Source organism: Crocuta crocuta, unplaced genomic scaffold, assembly GCF_008692635.1.
Source record: "Crocuta crocuta isolate KB4526 unplaced genomic scaffold, BGI_CrCroc_1.0 scaffold680, whole genome shotgun sequence".
NCBI classification, from domain to species: Eukaryota; Metazoa; Chordata; class Mammalia; order Carnivora; family Hyaenidae; genus Crocuta; species Crocuta crocuta.
In genome coordinates, this window is record NW_027531510.1 from 31918 (window position 1) to 47854 (window position 15937).

The following is a 15937-nucleotide window of genomic DNA, read 5'->3' on the forward strand; positions in this document are numbered from 1 at the left end:
ACCCCCAGTCAAGGCTCAGGCTCCACAGCCTGCTCAGTGTGCTCTCTACACTGCTTGGTTTCCTATGCCTTTTCCCCGGTTGCTCTCTCTGTCTGTAGTCTCTTCCGGCCTCCCATGTGTGGCAAAAATCTATCTGTCCCTGCAAAGATACAACTCAAATGCCATTTCTCTACAAAGTCTTCTCTGATTTTACCACTCAATCCCCACCAGTGTGCCAGCCACATGTGATGATGTTCCACTCTGAATTCCTAAGACATTTTATTTGTATGTTACTTATGACAACACTGTCTACTTTGTGTTACAGCTATGCTATACCTCTTGCATTAAAATGTAACCTCCTTAGGGGCAGAGGCCATATTTCATCTTTTTTATTTAGTTTGTTTCTAGGTCTTTTATTTCTAAAAAAATTTTAAATGTTTTATTTATTTGAGAGAGAGAAAGAGAGAGACAGCGTGACCAGGGCAGGGGCAGAGAAAGAGGGAGACACAGAATCCGAAGACAGGCTCGAGGCTCTGAGGTGTCAGCACAGAGCCCCATGCAGGGCTTGCACCCACGAGCCATGAGATCATGACCTGAGCCAAAGTCAGAAGCTCAACTGACTGAGCAACACAGGCACCCCTGTTTCTAATACACATGGCTATTATATTACTCCAGTTCTGCTATATAATGATTCAACAATTCCACACCTTTCTTAGTGCTTCTCAAGTATGCTCTTAACTCCCTTTATCTGTTTCACCTATTCCCCTGTTTACTTACCCTTTGGCAACCACCCGTTTTTTTCCCTGTATTCAGGAGTCTGAGGTGGATTTTTTGTTTGTTTTATTTCTTAGATTCCACATAAAAGTGAAAACAGAAGGTATTTGTTTCTCTGATTGACTTATTTAATTTAGTATTGTACTCCATAGGTCCATCCATGTTGTTACAAATGGCAAGATTCCATTCCTTTTAGTGGCTGAGTAATATTCCTGTGTGTGTGTGTGTGTGTGTGTGTCACATCTTCTTGATCCATTCATATATCCATGGATACTTGGATACTTTGGTTGCTTTCATTTCCTGGCTTTTGTATATAATACTGCAATAAACACAGGGGCGCATATATCTTTTCAAATCCATGTAACCAAAAAGCTTTTGCAACAGAAATGGAAACCATCAACAAAACAAAAAGCAACCTACTGAAATGGAGAAGATGTTTCCAAGTGATATATATAAAAAAAGGTTTACCAAAAATTCACAAATATACTGTTCAACACCAAAAAAAAAGCCCACACAAGTAATCTAATTAAGAAATTCAAATTAGGCTCTTTCCATGTTTTAGAGCGAAATAAGTCAGGCAGAGAAGGACAAATATCATATGCTTGCACGTATAGGAGGATTAGGAGGAACTTGACGGAGGAACAAGGGGGAGAAGAAGGGCAGAAATAGTGGGGGAAAGGGAGAGAAGCAAACCATGAGAGACTCTTGAATGCTGACAAAAACTGAGGACTGATGGATGTGGGGGGAGGGGGGGACGGACATGGAGGAGGACACTTGTGGGGATGAGCACTGAGTGTTATGTGGAAACTAATTTGACAATAAACTATTAAAAAAAAAGAAATTCAAATTAAAAAGAAATTTCAGAATATGATACAAATTGAATTTTTCCAAAGAAGAAATACATGGCCAAAGGCATAAGATAAGATGCTAGCATCATAATCATCAGGAAGATGTAAATTAAAAGTACAATGAGACATAACTTTACACCTATAAGAATGGATAAGATAAAAAATACAAAATAACAAGTGTTGATGAGGAAATGGAGAAAAAGGAACCCTCACACTTTGTTGGTGGGAATGTAAATAGGTGCAGCTACTATGAAAATCAGTATGAGGTTCCTCAAAAAATCAAAATACATACCATATAATACAGTAATTCTACTACTGGATAAGTTTTAAAGTAATCCCTATACCTAATGTGGAGCTTAAACTCGCCACTGCGAGATCAAGAGTTGCATACTCTACTGACTGAGCCAACCAGGTGCCCTTCCCCCAGCTACTGAATATTTAACCAAATAAAATAAAAATAAATTTATTTTGTTAACTTTTTAATGTTTAATTACTTTTGTGTGTGTGTGGGTGAGAGAGAGAGCACACAAGTAGGGAGGGGCAGAGAGAGAGGGAGATACAGAATCTGAAGCAAGCTACAGATTCTAAACTGTCAGCACAGACTTGATGTGGGGCTGGAATTCACAGACTGTGAGATTATGACCTGAACCAAAACCAGATGTTTAACTGACTAAGACATAGAAGCACCCCTAGGTTTTTTCATAATAATTTTTTTAATAGTTTATTGTCAAATTAGTTTCCACATAACACTCAGTGCTCATCCCCACAAGTGTCCTCCTCCATGCCCATCCCCCCCTCCCCCCACATCCATCAGTCCTCAGTTTTTGTCAGCATTCAAGAGTCTCTCATGGTTTGCTTCTCTCCCTTTCCCCCACCATTTCCGCCCTTCTTCTCCCCCTTGTTCCTCCGTCAAGTTCCTCCTAATCCTCCTATACGTGCAAACATATGATATTTGTCCTTCTCTGCCTGACTTATTTCGCTCAGCATAACACCCTCAAGGTCCATCCATGTTGCTACACATGGCCAGATTTCATTGTTTCTCATTGCCATGTAGTATTCTATGGTATAGATAAACCACATCTTCTTGATCCATTCATCTGTTGATGGACACTTAGGCTCTTTCCATGTTTTAGCTATTGTGGAGAGTGCTGCTATGAACATTGGGGTACATGTGCTCCTATGCATCAGCATTTCATAATAATTTTTTTAAAGCCAGTAAACAGCTATAGACACAATTAACAAATACGCAAGTAAGAAATAAAGGAGGAAGAGCAAAGCCACATCCTTCATCCCACAATAATACAGAGTTCTATTAGTGTTCCCCCACAACAACAACCCACGGGAGACCTAACTTTCTATGTGCTCAAAAGTACTCTCCATTATTATGCAAAGGGACCAGACTGCATTCAGGTGTGGTGATATGGAAAAGAATATGTATTGGCACTGCTGAGTTCAAGATCTACAGTTTTGGTCTTAACTTAGATGGGGTTTAAAGACCAGGCTGTGTTGGATCCCATAGCTGAAGTATCTAACAAACCCAATCAGCATCCAGAAACCAAATCGGGCCCAGGTGCCATCTGTCACTTGCATCATAAGAGAAACATTCACAAAGATGCTCAGTAGTGAGAGGAGAGTCAGAGCAGGGACCTTAAAGGGAAGGGGACTGGAGCTCTGTGGCTGTCTCCAGATGACCCCAGTGATCCCAGTGATGAGCACCAGGAGCACCATAACGACTGAAATCCACATTGGATCTCCAGAAAGCAGAAGTGGCCACTGGGTCAGTACCAGGCAAAGAAGAGTGATCAGCAGAACAAGCAGTGAGGCGCAAACATAGACAACCCAGCCAAGGAGTGGAGTGGGGGTGGAGCTAACCGGAATAAATAGTCCCTTGTAGAGTCAGCTTCTCTGTTGCAGGTCCATTATTCTGCTGAGCCACTGCTTCATTTCCTTCATTCTGCATCTCAGGCTGATATCAGAGGATGAGAACACAAAGAGCAATCAGGCAGTAAGCTAGCAGAGATTCACGTGACCTGAGGCCCTCAAGATCAGTGTGTCTCAAGAAGAATGCCATGTTTGCTGCGATAATACTAAATATCACAGAAGCCATGATGTGGAAGTATGAGCCAGTATGGACCCTGGGAAGGACAGGGGACAGGAGGCCATCCTTTGCCATCAGGTTTATCATCTGATGAATGGGAACATAAAGCTCAAAAGGCTGTCAGAAATACTACAGAAAAATCCAAAGCTACAATGTAGTAGGTAGGGACCCAGGCAATAAGGAGAAATGCCTCAGATAAGATGCTCCCACATTGAAGCTTGTAGCAAGGCACTACAATTAAGGCATAACTGTAAGTGCTGAGGAGACACCAAAATACAGCACAAAGCAGATGAACAGTGAAATCATAATGAGCATGGGGATGAAACACTGGGAATTCTACTCTTTCTTGACTGTTGTAAGAACAATGCTGAAACCTACAAATGCATAGAAACAGGTAACTGTTCCACAGAGAATCTCCTCAAAGCCAAATTGCACAAATCCTCCAAAGCCCAGAGGGCCCAAAGTAGGGTCATTGAGTCTAGCTTTTACATAGTCATCTTGTGTGATCTTCCAGTTGTGAAGGTCCCCCTTAATGAAGCCAGAGATGATGACAAATCAAGAACTAAAAGTTTCGTCAATACAATCGCTTTGGCAGCCAGGAACGATTTATCAAATGGCAGAGTCTGCAATTAAATGAGCAACAACGTAAGGCCCACAACAATGAAGCCTAGATATTCTTCAGGGACTTGGGGAACATGAAGTGAGATGCTCTCAATCAGGGTCTGAGAGATCTGGTTCTCAAGGAGGTTGTCAAAAGCTAAGGTCCAGGCACAGGCCACGATGGCTGTGTTAGCAATAAAAGAGAGAATGAGGCTCCAGCCCCTGATGAAAGCCCAGAGTTCACCTATGGTGACAAAGCTGTAGAGATATGCAGAGCCCAAATTGAGAATCTGGGCACAAGCACAGCACAGCCTGTCCAACACAGAAGATTACCTAGCCACCAAAAAAACAACACAATGGATAGTCCTGCTTGATTGCTGGCCACCTCACCAACCAGGACATGCACACCACACCCACTGTGTCGCCCACACTGAAGGCCACTAAATCCAGAGTGTTCAGGTGTATGTTAACTTGAATCCCATGCTCTGTGGGCATACACCTGCGTGCCATCTCTGAACAAATCTGCGAAGTGTCTGATACAACATTCTAGCTAGAATTGAAGAAGATTCTAGGATCAGACAGCTATATCTAGCCCATGTAGTCTGGGATCAGCCTGGGGTCAGGTTTGGTGAGGCTGAGTTAAGCTAAGTTGAGTTAGGGCTGCCTCAGTCCATTGCTCAGGCTTCAAAGATGCTGCTTTGTATTTCTTCTGGTGTCTGCTATCCTTCCATAATGCCTAAGTAAACAATAAATTCATACTGAACAATTGTGTTCAACTAACCAACATTTGCTCAGAATTGCAACATCACTTGTTGAGCACAAATATAGAAACCAACACCAAAAGACATCATAGAAAAGTCAATCTTGCATTCTCTCCTGAAAAAGTGCAAAATACTTCCCAACATTCTCCTTTTTTACACACCGTATGACATAATCTCACATGGGTTCAACTAACTCATATAGCTTCATGTACTAATTAAGCTGTAAGACACAACAGGGCTTGAATTTATTGTGTAACAATTCACACCATGGATGTTTGCGTGGTAGTTAAACATGAGTTATGACACATTAATTCACAGATGAGAGGATCTCACTGCAGTTATAGAACCACATTTTAAATATCACCTGAATTTAAAATACAAATATTAGTCCCCAGTCTTAAAATCCTTAGCCCCCAAATCAGCTAGTAAACTTCGGACATCACTATGGCCCCCTTTATCCTCATTCTGTATCATTCATTTAGTAATACTGATGGCAAGAATGTATAGTCCAACCCTTCGCTTTACCCACCTATACCCACAGGGGCTTCTGTGAGAAGAGATGAAAAGGGAGAAAGGGGTAGGGTCTTCATAATTACCAGTAAAGAATAAAAAAACAAACTGTTTGGTGAGGAAACACGAAAATGGAAGGGAGAATAAAGGCCATTTTGTGAATTCTGACATTCACTACACCTCACCCAAAACAACCTAAAAAAAATTCACATGTTTTTGCCAACAGTTAAGAGAGTATGATGGGTAGAGAGAAAACTAATAAGTCACTGATCTCAGTAGCTCACAACCAAACAATTCCTTCTGTCTCTCCCCCCTCTGGCTTCTAGGAGAGAAGGTGAGCTCATTTCTGCAGATGGTTCTCCTCAGTGGCCACATTGTCCTCTATAAACACCCATCACTGTCTGTGATGTCAGTTTTCAACAGCCTGGGAATCTGCCATGCTCTGTGAGCTTGTATTAAAATACTCACTATAACTCCCTATTAATTTTTCACAAAGAGTTATTTTTAACACCCACAAATCACTGTCTGAACATATTAAATATATTTTCTTAATTAATGTACACCACATGTCGTTCTTCTTTTCCCTTCCTTCCCTGCAACTATTGAAATGGCCTCTCCTCAAGTGGATTAAGTTTTGGATGAACAATTCACAGCAATGTCCCCAGAAAAGTATTGGAAAACAGAAAACACAATGTCATGCAGCCTCCAGTCTCTTCCCTACTCAGGCTTTGGTTTTGAGAGAATTTTTAGCAAATGTTGTCAGAGGTTTGTACAGAGTGAATCATCAAATCAAAATTGAAAACTCCTTTTATAGATTATCAGAAGGTACCCTCGGGTATTGATTGGACTTCTGTCTACAAATCCATCTAGCCTTCTTATTTGCCATTCACCAGTTCCAATGCTATGATGTACCAACAAGCACATCTGACCAATAAGGAAGATCAATTAGTCCATGGAAATATCTACACTATGAATGTGATTGATGTGTCTCCACCCACCCCCAGGCTTCCAAAAATCCAGTGGTTCAACAATGCCCTTTCTTCGTAATCTACCTGTACTGATTCCTCCAACCTCATCCGCTGCCCAGTTCCTGCATCCAGCTGTGAAATTCTACACTGACATCATTCCCTTGCCTCTAATGCCACCTTGTCTTCTTCACATAGCTAACCGCCACTTCTCTTTCATTCCCAGCTCAGAAATTGCTTCCCTAGGAATCCTCCCTTGACTTTTATGCTTCCCTTACCCTTGCTCTTAGGGGTCTCCTAGCACCCAGCTAACCACATGTGCCATTTATCCTAATGTATTGAAATTTTAGGTCAGCTGCCAGTCTCCTCCATTACACTGTGAGTTAGGTGCACAGAAAATATTTGTTCAACAAATGTACAAACTGAGAAGAGAAACCTGAATGATCACATATCAAATATTCTTATCTACTTGATTTTACATACATACTTCGTAGCTGAGCAATCTTTATAAACTTAGTTCATGTAAATATGTAAATGGCATTATCTTCCCTATGGAAGAAAAGAAAAAATGTAAAGTGTGGAAGGAAAACCAACTGTAATAAAACTTTGACCACAGATAATTCGTGGCAAGTATAATCTACACAGGGTGATAAAAAAATTGTTTCCCTTTGAGGATACTTGATTTGAAAGTATCGTGCTGCTTTGTGTTATAAGCAATGAATCACCCATGCCCAGTTAGAGAATCCCTACTTTTTTGAATGCATCATACTCAGACCCTAAAATCTAGGTAGGATGTCCTAAGGCAGAGGTTCTCACTTCAGGGGACACAGGGAGGCATATGAAGATACCTGGGGACACTTTAAACTTCATGTCCTCTCCTTCTGGAATTCTTGTCCAACTAACCATGTACTTCCCATGACGGCTCTAAGCCACCCTAAATGACAAGAAATTATCATCAATTTCAAGGCCAAGAGATTTTAAATCTTCCCTCACAGGAAAGCAGCACAGTTTTGTAGTCAAGAGTAAGGCTCTTCAATAGATGGTTCAGGTTCAAGTCACAACTAAACCTTATAGCCGGGTGACACTGGACAAATCTGCCCATCTCTCAGTGTGTTAGTTTTCACCACAGTCAAATGGGAGTAAAAGCAAATACTTCATAGGGTTGTTGCCAGGAGTTAGTGAAATGATGCCTTTGCTTGGTAACTGGCAAATAATATGTACTTAATATATTCTACCTAATACCTAATATTAAAATCTGATCCACGATCCCAAAACTTTGAAAATGAGTCTTTATAAATGTCTAGCCTAAAAACATCCACTAAAACTCGAGCTTGTTAGCTAGTCCTCATGAAACAATGAAAATAGTTTTATTCCATATAATTCACTTTGAAACTCTAAGGACTCTAATTAGACACCCTCATACGTGCTAGTGTAAGTGCTTGGGGGTACTAGGCTTACAGAGTTATACTAAGCATCCAAATATCCAAGGCTCAAATATAATAATAATAATAATAATAATAATAATAATAATAATAAATACATAATGAGGTAGATGCCTCATTTTATTTCTGGAAGAGGCAGTGCTGGGTACTACAGTGGTATAAGTGTTGAACATTATATGAGAGATTTTGGATAGAAGTGCTGGCTCTTGTGCGTGACTACATAAACTAGGGTAATTTGCTTAATATCTCTAAGCCTCAATTTCTTCATCCATAAGGAACCTTACTTTATTTCCCTTACTGGATCAGTTTGATAATTCTGTCAAAATATACAAACTATAATGTACTTCTCTTGGAAGATTAATTGGGACCACCATCCTGAAGCACATTCTTAGTGGAATTAAGAATGCACACATAGTCAGCACTGTGGTTGTGGAGTGGATCGATGTATCTAAATACACATGTAGAGCATGGACTCAAAGATCATTTGTTAAATACAGGAAAGTAAGTGTCCTTGCCACACTACATTGTGAGGAGGGGTAATGAGAATAGAGATAAGGATGAAAAGGGAAAATAAAATGCATTTTTGAAAAGGGGTCTGATAGAAAGCAATGGGGCTAACAGTCCTTGACTAAGGGAGCTGTTGACTCCACTCTGCTCTACAGGTTTAACAAAGGAATTGCATGAGAAAATGTGTGAGAGTACAGTGTTTAGGGCCTGATAAATGACAGGCACTCAACAGATTTTAATTGAAGGGTAACTGGATCCAATAATCATCAAGACATGGAGAATACAGAGAAAGACTACCTGCTAGACAGAGTGTGGAGAAAAAGGGAAGGTGGGACTCCCCTCCCACCAGTACCCCCTGAACCCATTTCCCTTTTCCTTATTCCCCTTTCTCCTTCAGCTCCTTCAGCTGTCTCTGAAGGCTTCTCACTGGGCTCTAAAGATGCTTGTACAATGTTACTCCCTTTGAGGAACTATCTCCAACCAACTACTTTCCTGCAAAGACACGACAGTAGTTTTTCATATTTGTTGAATCACAGACCCCTCTGAGTTGGTCACCTCAAAATAATGTTCTACACTCTTCTTAAGTCCATCCATGGGCCCTAAGCAGGAATCTCAGAGGACCATCTGAATGGCAAGGTTCGGAGATGGCTATTGCTTTTGATCATTTCTGTTTCCTCCAGATATGTTGTGCAGGGTGGTCCTTGTGTTCTTTCCACCTTTACTGAAGATGAGGAAAAGTGGACTAAAGACAAAGTATGATGATCTAGGGAAGCAACCCACAGGAAAAAGAAAACATTTGGGAATTAAATAATCGTGTCTTTTTTACTTCAACAGAAGCAGGCAGAACAAACAAAGAGCAACCAAACTCATAGAAGAGAAAGCAAACCCATGGATTGGGAATCCTGAGAGAGCCTACCACAAATCCAACTTATTACAACACAGAGAAACATTACCCTCATGTTTAGAAATGCTCTTTCCCTGCAAAATAATCTATGATTAGTCCAATAGTTTATATTCAGTCCAGGCTCTGACCCAGTTGTCAGAGTTCTGCCCTAATTCTCCCCCTACCCTCAGGCTCATGATCTCCTTACATCCTGACTTACTCTTCCTGGGACGAGAATTTGTACTGGGTAAGTTGTCTGTCCTGTCATGGATGCTCTTCTCATTCTTTTCTGTCCATCTTGACCCTCTAGCTCTTCTCAACCCTATTCTACAACCTTCTTCCACATCTAGGGAGCCTTGCCTAGGCCATCCTGACTGATCCCCGTCTCCAACTCTCCTTCTCTTCCCACCAGCACTTACAGCCCACAGTGACGCACAGCTGAAACTGATTTTCCCTTTCTGTCTAGTGGTGTCTTGCATGTGTCACTTAAATTCCTTACAGTCTAAAAGTTTCTAGGAGTCAAAGACAGGATCCATATACCTCCTCCTTCTGGATGCCACACTCTCATCTACAACTCTCACTACCCAGGAAAAGGATCTGCTCATAAGTGTACCAAGCACTATAAGAGACTTTTAGGACAGAGGAAATGAATATATAGATGTATTTATTGACTACTATACCGTAAGATTCCAGGAAGTAGGACTTTTGTTTTTAAAGAGAGAAAGTACAAAATGTGTATAAAGGAGACTAGAACATCCACCATCATCTATTTCAAGAGAATTTCCTGAGGAAATTTCCTAATGAGGGCCCTGTGTCTGTGAATCTCAGTTTAATTAGGAACCAATCTCTCCCAAAGGAGGTGCTTAGCCCAACGAGGTGCTGAAAGAAATGCAGAGAAGATCCAGGGAACAGGGAGCAAGCTGTTATGGACTCCAGAATGCCCTCAGCCTGCTTTTCTTTCCTTACTTCTACCTCTATTACTCTCAGTCTCTGAGCTCCTTCCAAACTCCAAACCATGAGAGACTCTTGAATGCTGACAAAAACTGAGGACTGATAGATGTGGGGGGGAGGGGAGAATGGGCATGGAGGAGGACACTTGTGGGGATGAGCACTGAGTGTTATGTGGAAACTAATTTGACAATAAACTATTTGTAAAAAAATAAAAAATAAAATAAATAAAATAAATAAAAAATCCAAAACAAAAGTTCTATTCCAAATCACCAAGAACAAGAATTTCTGTCAATACCAACAGTCCACTAAGTTGCAGACTGTTTTCCTTTCCCAGTCAGCGCCATCCATTCCCCTTTTTCCTGGGGGTCATTGTGTTCACTCCTCTGTCTCTAAGAAGGGTACTGGCCTCACTCTTGACCTTTTCTTTTCAAAACATTTTTCAAAGAAGTAAATTATACTGGTTGTCAGGGTTGGATGTTAAATCTTTTGCCAGTTATTAAGTTGGCCTCGTGGCTCCTTCTGAATAGCTTCAACAAGAGTTTGGATACCATTTGCTTTGCTAGAAGTTTGAAACACACTTGAGGGGGAGCACACTGAGGCTGGTAAATGGTTAAATCAAACTCTCAGACGTTCAGAGAAGTGGACATTAAATACAACATCTCCAAAGTTTACATCAGTCCCTTTGTATCCAAGCACAACTAATGAGTTGATCCCAAAGTATATAAATTCTCTCGGCCGCCTTAAAATTTTTCCAGACAATGAAAACTCCAGAGTTACAAAGTCCTAAATCAAGCAGCCCTGCATCTCTGATAGGGGGCAGGCAGGAATGCAAGAGTAGAGGCTTTGTGTTCAGAATGAGAGCTTTAAATAATAATAAGTGTAATTCATGTGTGCACCAACACTTCCAAAGTGGAAATAGTTCAGAATATATATGAAAAACTGAACAGAACAAAATCCACCATGAACACTGGGGCTGAGTCTCATATCCAAAGGTAGACGACTCTTGGTGAACAAAACCAATGAAAAACATTGGTTAACAAAACTAATGAAAAATGGGATCTTCCCATTTTCTTTCTGTTTGTACTTTCTCTAGAAGTCTGTGTCGAACCATAATCTTTCATTTATTTATTCAACTATACTTGTTCCATTTATTCAGGACTGTGGATAAAGCAACGAAAAACACAAATATCCCTCCACTCAAGTTGCTTACATTCCTTCAGTAGGAAGCAAATAATAAATAAGTAATAAGAATATATATTGTGTAAGATTTTCAATCAATGTCCAACTGATGAATGGATCAAGAAAATGCAGTTTATATATACAATGNATTTTCAATCAATGTTGCAGAGAAAAGAAAAGCAAGGAAAGGTTAGGATGTGCTCTAGTTTGTTATTTTATTTTAAAATGGGTGATCCAAGACAGCCTCATCTTCACACTGTTGTGCATCACCATCCACCTCCAGAACTTGTTCATCTTCCTCAACGGAAACTCTGCACCCATTAAACAGTAACACCTAGTTCTGCCCTCTCTGCATCCTCTGACACTCACCATCCTACATTCTGTCTCTTTAAATTTTACTAGACTACGTACTTCATATAATTGGTATCATACAATATTGTCCTTTTGTACTGGCTTATTTTTCTTAGCATAAAGTCTTCAAGGTTCATCCATGTTATAGCATATGTCAGAATGTTCTTTTATAAGGCTGAATTATGTTCCACTGTCTGTATATCCTACATCTTATTTATCCATTCATTCACTGATGNGATTTTCAATCAATGTTGCAGAGAAAAGAAAAGCAAGGAAAGGTTGGGATGTGCTCTAGTTTGTTAGTTTATTTTAAAATGGGTGATCCAAGACAGCCTCATCTTCACACTGTTGTGCATCACCATCCACCTCCAGAACTTGTTCATCTTCCTCAACGGAAACTCTGCACCCATTAAACAGTAACACCTAGTTCTGCCCTCTCTGCATCCTCTGACACTCACCATCCTACATTCTGTCTCTTTAAATTTTACTAGACTACGTACTTCATATAATTGGTATCATACAATATTGTCCTTTTGTACTGGCTTATTTTTCTTAGCATAAAGTCTTCAAGGTTCATCCATGTTATAGCATATGTCAGAATGTTCTTTTATAAGGCTGAATTATGTTCCACTGTCTGTATATCCTACATCTTATTTATCCATTCATTCACTGATGGGCATGTGGGTTCTCTCACCTTTTAGCTATGGTAAGTAAAAATACCCAGAAGTTGGGTTGCTGGATCATATGGTAATTGTATATATAATTATTTGAGAAATCATCATACTGTTTCCCACAATAGCTACACCATTTTACATTCCCACTGGCAATGCACAAGTTTCCCACTTTATCTACATCTTTGTAAACACTCGTGATCCTCTTTGTTGTTTGCTTGGTTTTTGTTCTTGTTTTTTGATTTTTTTTAATACCAGCCATTCTAATGGGTGTGAAGTGGTACCTGGTCATTTTTGAGGAATAACAAAGAGGCTTATGGGGCCAGGACAGAGTAAGTGAGAGGAAAGCAGAAGGGGATAAGGACAAAGAGAAACAGGAAACCAGATCCTTCTTGTAAGGTCTGGATGTCACTGCGAGGAATTTGGCTGTTACTCTGGGTGTGGTGGAAACCCTAGAAAAAGTGAGAGTTTCACATGATGCCTACTGATTTTCATGTTCTGTGAACTAAATATTGGATTCTCAAAATAAGGGAAGATCTTCTCCAGGATTTAAACACAGGTATGGAGAGAAGTTTGCAGAGCTCTCAGTAGATGTGTGCGGCTTTTGAAAACACAATGAGGCCTGAACTATCTGCATTTTTGCATCTGCCACCCTCTCCAGATGCCAAAGCAGAGATGTCAACAGCCATCCAAAGGAGAGTAACATGATGAGCTGACTTCACTGAAGTTGTTCACTTATGGATTATCTCTAGACAGGACTTCATCACTTAAAAATCAAGCAAAAGTCTGGAGTGCCTTGGTGGCTCAGTCGGTTAAGCGTCTGACTTCAAGCCCCATGTCAGGCTCTGTGCTGACAGCTCAGAGCCTGGAGTCTGCTTTGGATTCTGTGTCTCCCTCTCTCTCTCTGCTCAACCTCTCTCTCTCTCTCTCAAATAAATAAACATTAAACATTTCTTTTTTAAAAGTCAAACAAAAGCCATTTAAGTACAATTCACTATTTTAGATTTTTCCCACCATTATCATGGATAATAAAGAGCTGATATAGAAATAAAATGTGCTTTTTCTGGAACCTGGTGAAATTAAGAACCCCAAAGACAGGAATAGAGGGACAGGGACCATGTGGATTAGGTACTCACAAGCCTTGCAGAATTAAATAGATGAATCTAGTCCCATGCCCCAGATGCCTCAGGAAGGACTGTCAAAAAAAAGTATGAAATGATCAGAGCTGGAGAGAGAAAGGACCCCAAGGGGAAGCCTGAAAACACATATCTGAGAGGCACAGAGTACCTTTCATAACCTCACTTCCTCTGGGCAACAAGGATGAAAGCTTCTACTTTCAGATGGAAGTCCAAGGAGTCATTCAGTTTCTCAACAATAAATAATCTGGAGATTTTTTTAAAATCCATTCTGCTACCCTATGTCTTTTGATTGGGGGATTTAGTCCATTTACGTCTGAGGGGAGTTCTCTGTGTCTCTTGGATTTCAGCGTCTGTTTCCTTCTCCAGATTGGGGAAGTTCTCTGGTATAATTTGTTCCAGGACTCCTTCAGCGCCTTTCTTCCTCTTCTGGAATTCCTATGATACGGATATTATTCTATTTGATTGTATCACTGAGCTCTCGAACTCTCCTTTCGTGTTCCTGGATCATTTTATCTCTCTTTGTCTCAGCGTCCTCTTTTTCTATAATTGTGTCTTCTAAATCACTTATTCTCCTTTCTGCCTCTTCAATCCATCTATTGGACGCTTCAATTTTATTTTGCATCTCATTTATAGCATTTTTAATTCATCACTACTATTCTTAAGCTCCACAGTCTTTGTAGCAACACATCAGGGATGTACACTCTCACCACTGTTGTTTAACATAGTGCTGGAAGTCCTAGCANATATATAATAATATAAAAATATAATAATAATTATTATTATAATTCTCAGTCTTGATCTGTGCAGAAAAGGAAAGAACATGGAAAACCCAAAAGACTCCACCAAAAAGCTGCTAGAACTGATACGTGCAAAGTTACAGAATACAAAATCAATATACAGAAATCAGTTGCATTTCTGTACACCAATCATGCAGTAACAGAAAGAGGAATAAAAAAATCGATCCCATTTATAATTGCACCAAGAACGATAAAATATCTAGGAATAAACCTAACCAAAGTTGTAAAAGATCTGTATGGTGAATACTATAGAAAACTTATGAAGGAAATTGAAGAAGACAAAGAAATGGAAAAACATTCCATGCTCATGGATTGGAAGAATAAATATTGTTAAAATGTCAATACTATCCCAATCAAAGTTGCATGGGCATTCTTCTCAAAGCTAGAACAAATAATCTTAAAATTTGAATGGAACCACATAAGATGCCGAATAGCCAAAGTAATGTTGAAAAAGAAAACCAAAGTGGGAGGCATCACAATCCCAGATTTTAGCTTCTACTACAAAGCTGTAATCAACAAAACAGTATGGTATTGGTATGAAAACAGACACATAGACGAACGGAATAGAATAGAGAACCCAGAACTGGGCTCACAAACACATGGCCAAATAATCTTTGACAAAGCAGAAAAGGATATCTAATGGAAAAAGACAGCCTCTTTAGCAAATGGTGCTGGGAGAACTGGACAACACCATGTAGAAGAATGAAACTGGCCTACCTTCTTACACCATACACAAAAATGAATTAAAACTGGATGAAAAACCTAAATGTAAGACAGGAAACCATCAAAATCCTAGAGAAAACAGGCAACAACCTCTTTGACTTAAGCCACAGCAAATTCTTGTTTGAAACATATCCAAAGGCAAGGGAATTAAAAGGAAAAGTGAACTACTGGAACCCTATCAAGATAAAAATCTTCTGCACTGCAAAGGAAATAATCAACAAAACTAAAAGGCAATCAATTGAATGGGAAAAAGTATTTTCAAATGACATCAGATAAAGGGTTAGAATCAAAAATCTATAAAGAACTTACCAAGCTCAAAGTCCAAAAAACAAACAATCCAGTGGAGGCATAGGTAGAAGACATGAATAGATACTTTTGCAAAGAAGACATCCAAATGACCAACACATGAAAAGATGCTCAACATTACTCATCATCAGAGAAATACAAATGAAAAACCACACTGACATACCACCTCACACCAGTCAGAGTGGCTGTGATTAACAACTCAGGAAACAACAGATGCTGGTGAGGATGTGGGAACCCTCTTGCACTGTTGATAGGAATGCAAGTTGGTGCAGCTGCTCTGGAAAGTGGTATGGAGGTTCCTCAAATAATTAAAGATAGAACTACCCTATGACCCAGCAATAACACTATTAGGAATGTATCCAAAGGATACAGGAGTGATGATTCATAAGGGTCATGTACCCCAATGTTTATAGCAGCACTTTCAACAATAGCCAAATTATGGGAAAAGGCTAA

The 15937-nt window shown here is 39.9% G+C and overlaps 1 pseudogene; it reads right to left on the minus strand.

Annotated features, from left to right (window-relative positions):
• Positions 1-3007: 3007 nt before the first annotated feature.
• Positions 3008-4809, minus strand: LOC144238540 (cationic amino acid transporter 3 pseudogene; annotated as a pseudogene).
• Positions 4810-15937: the final 11128 nt, after the last annotated feature.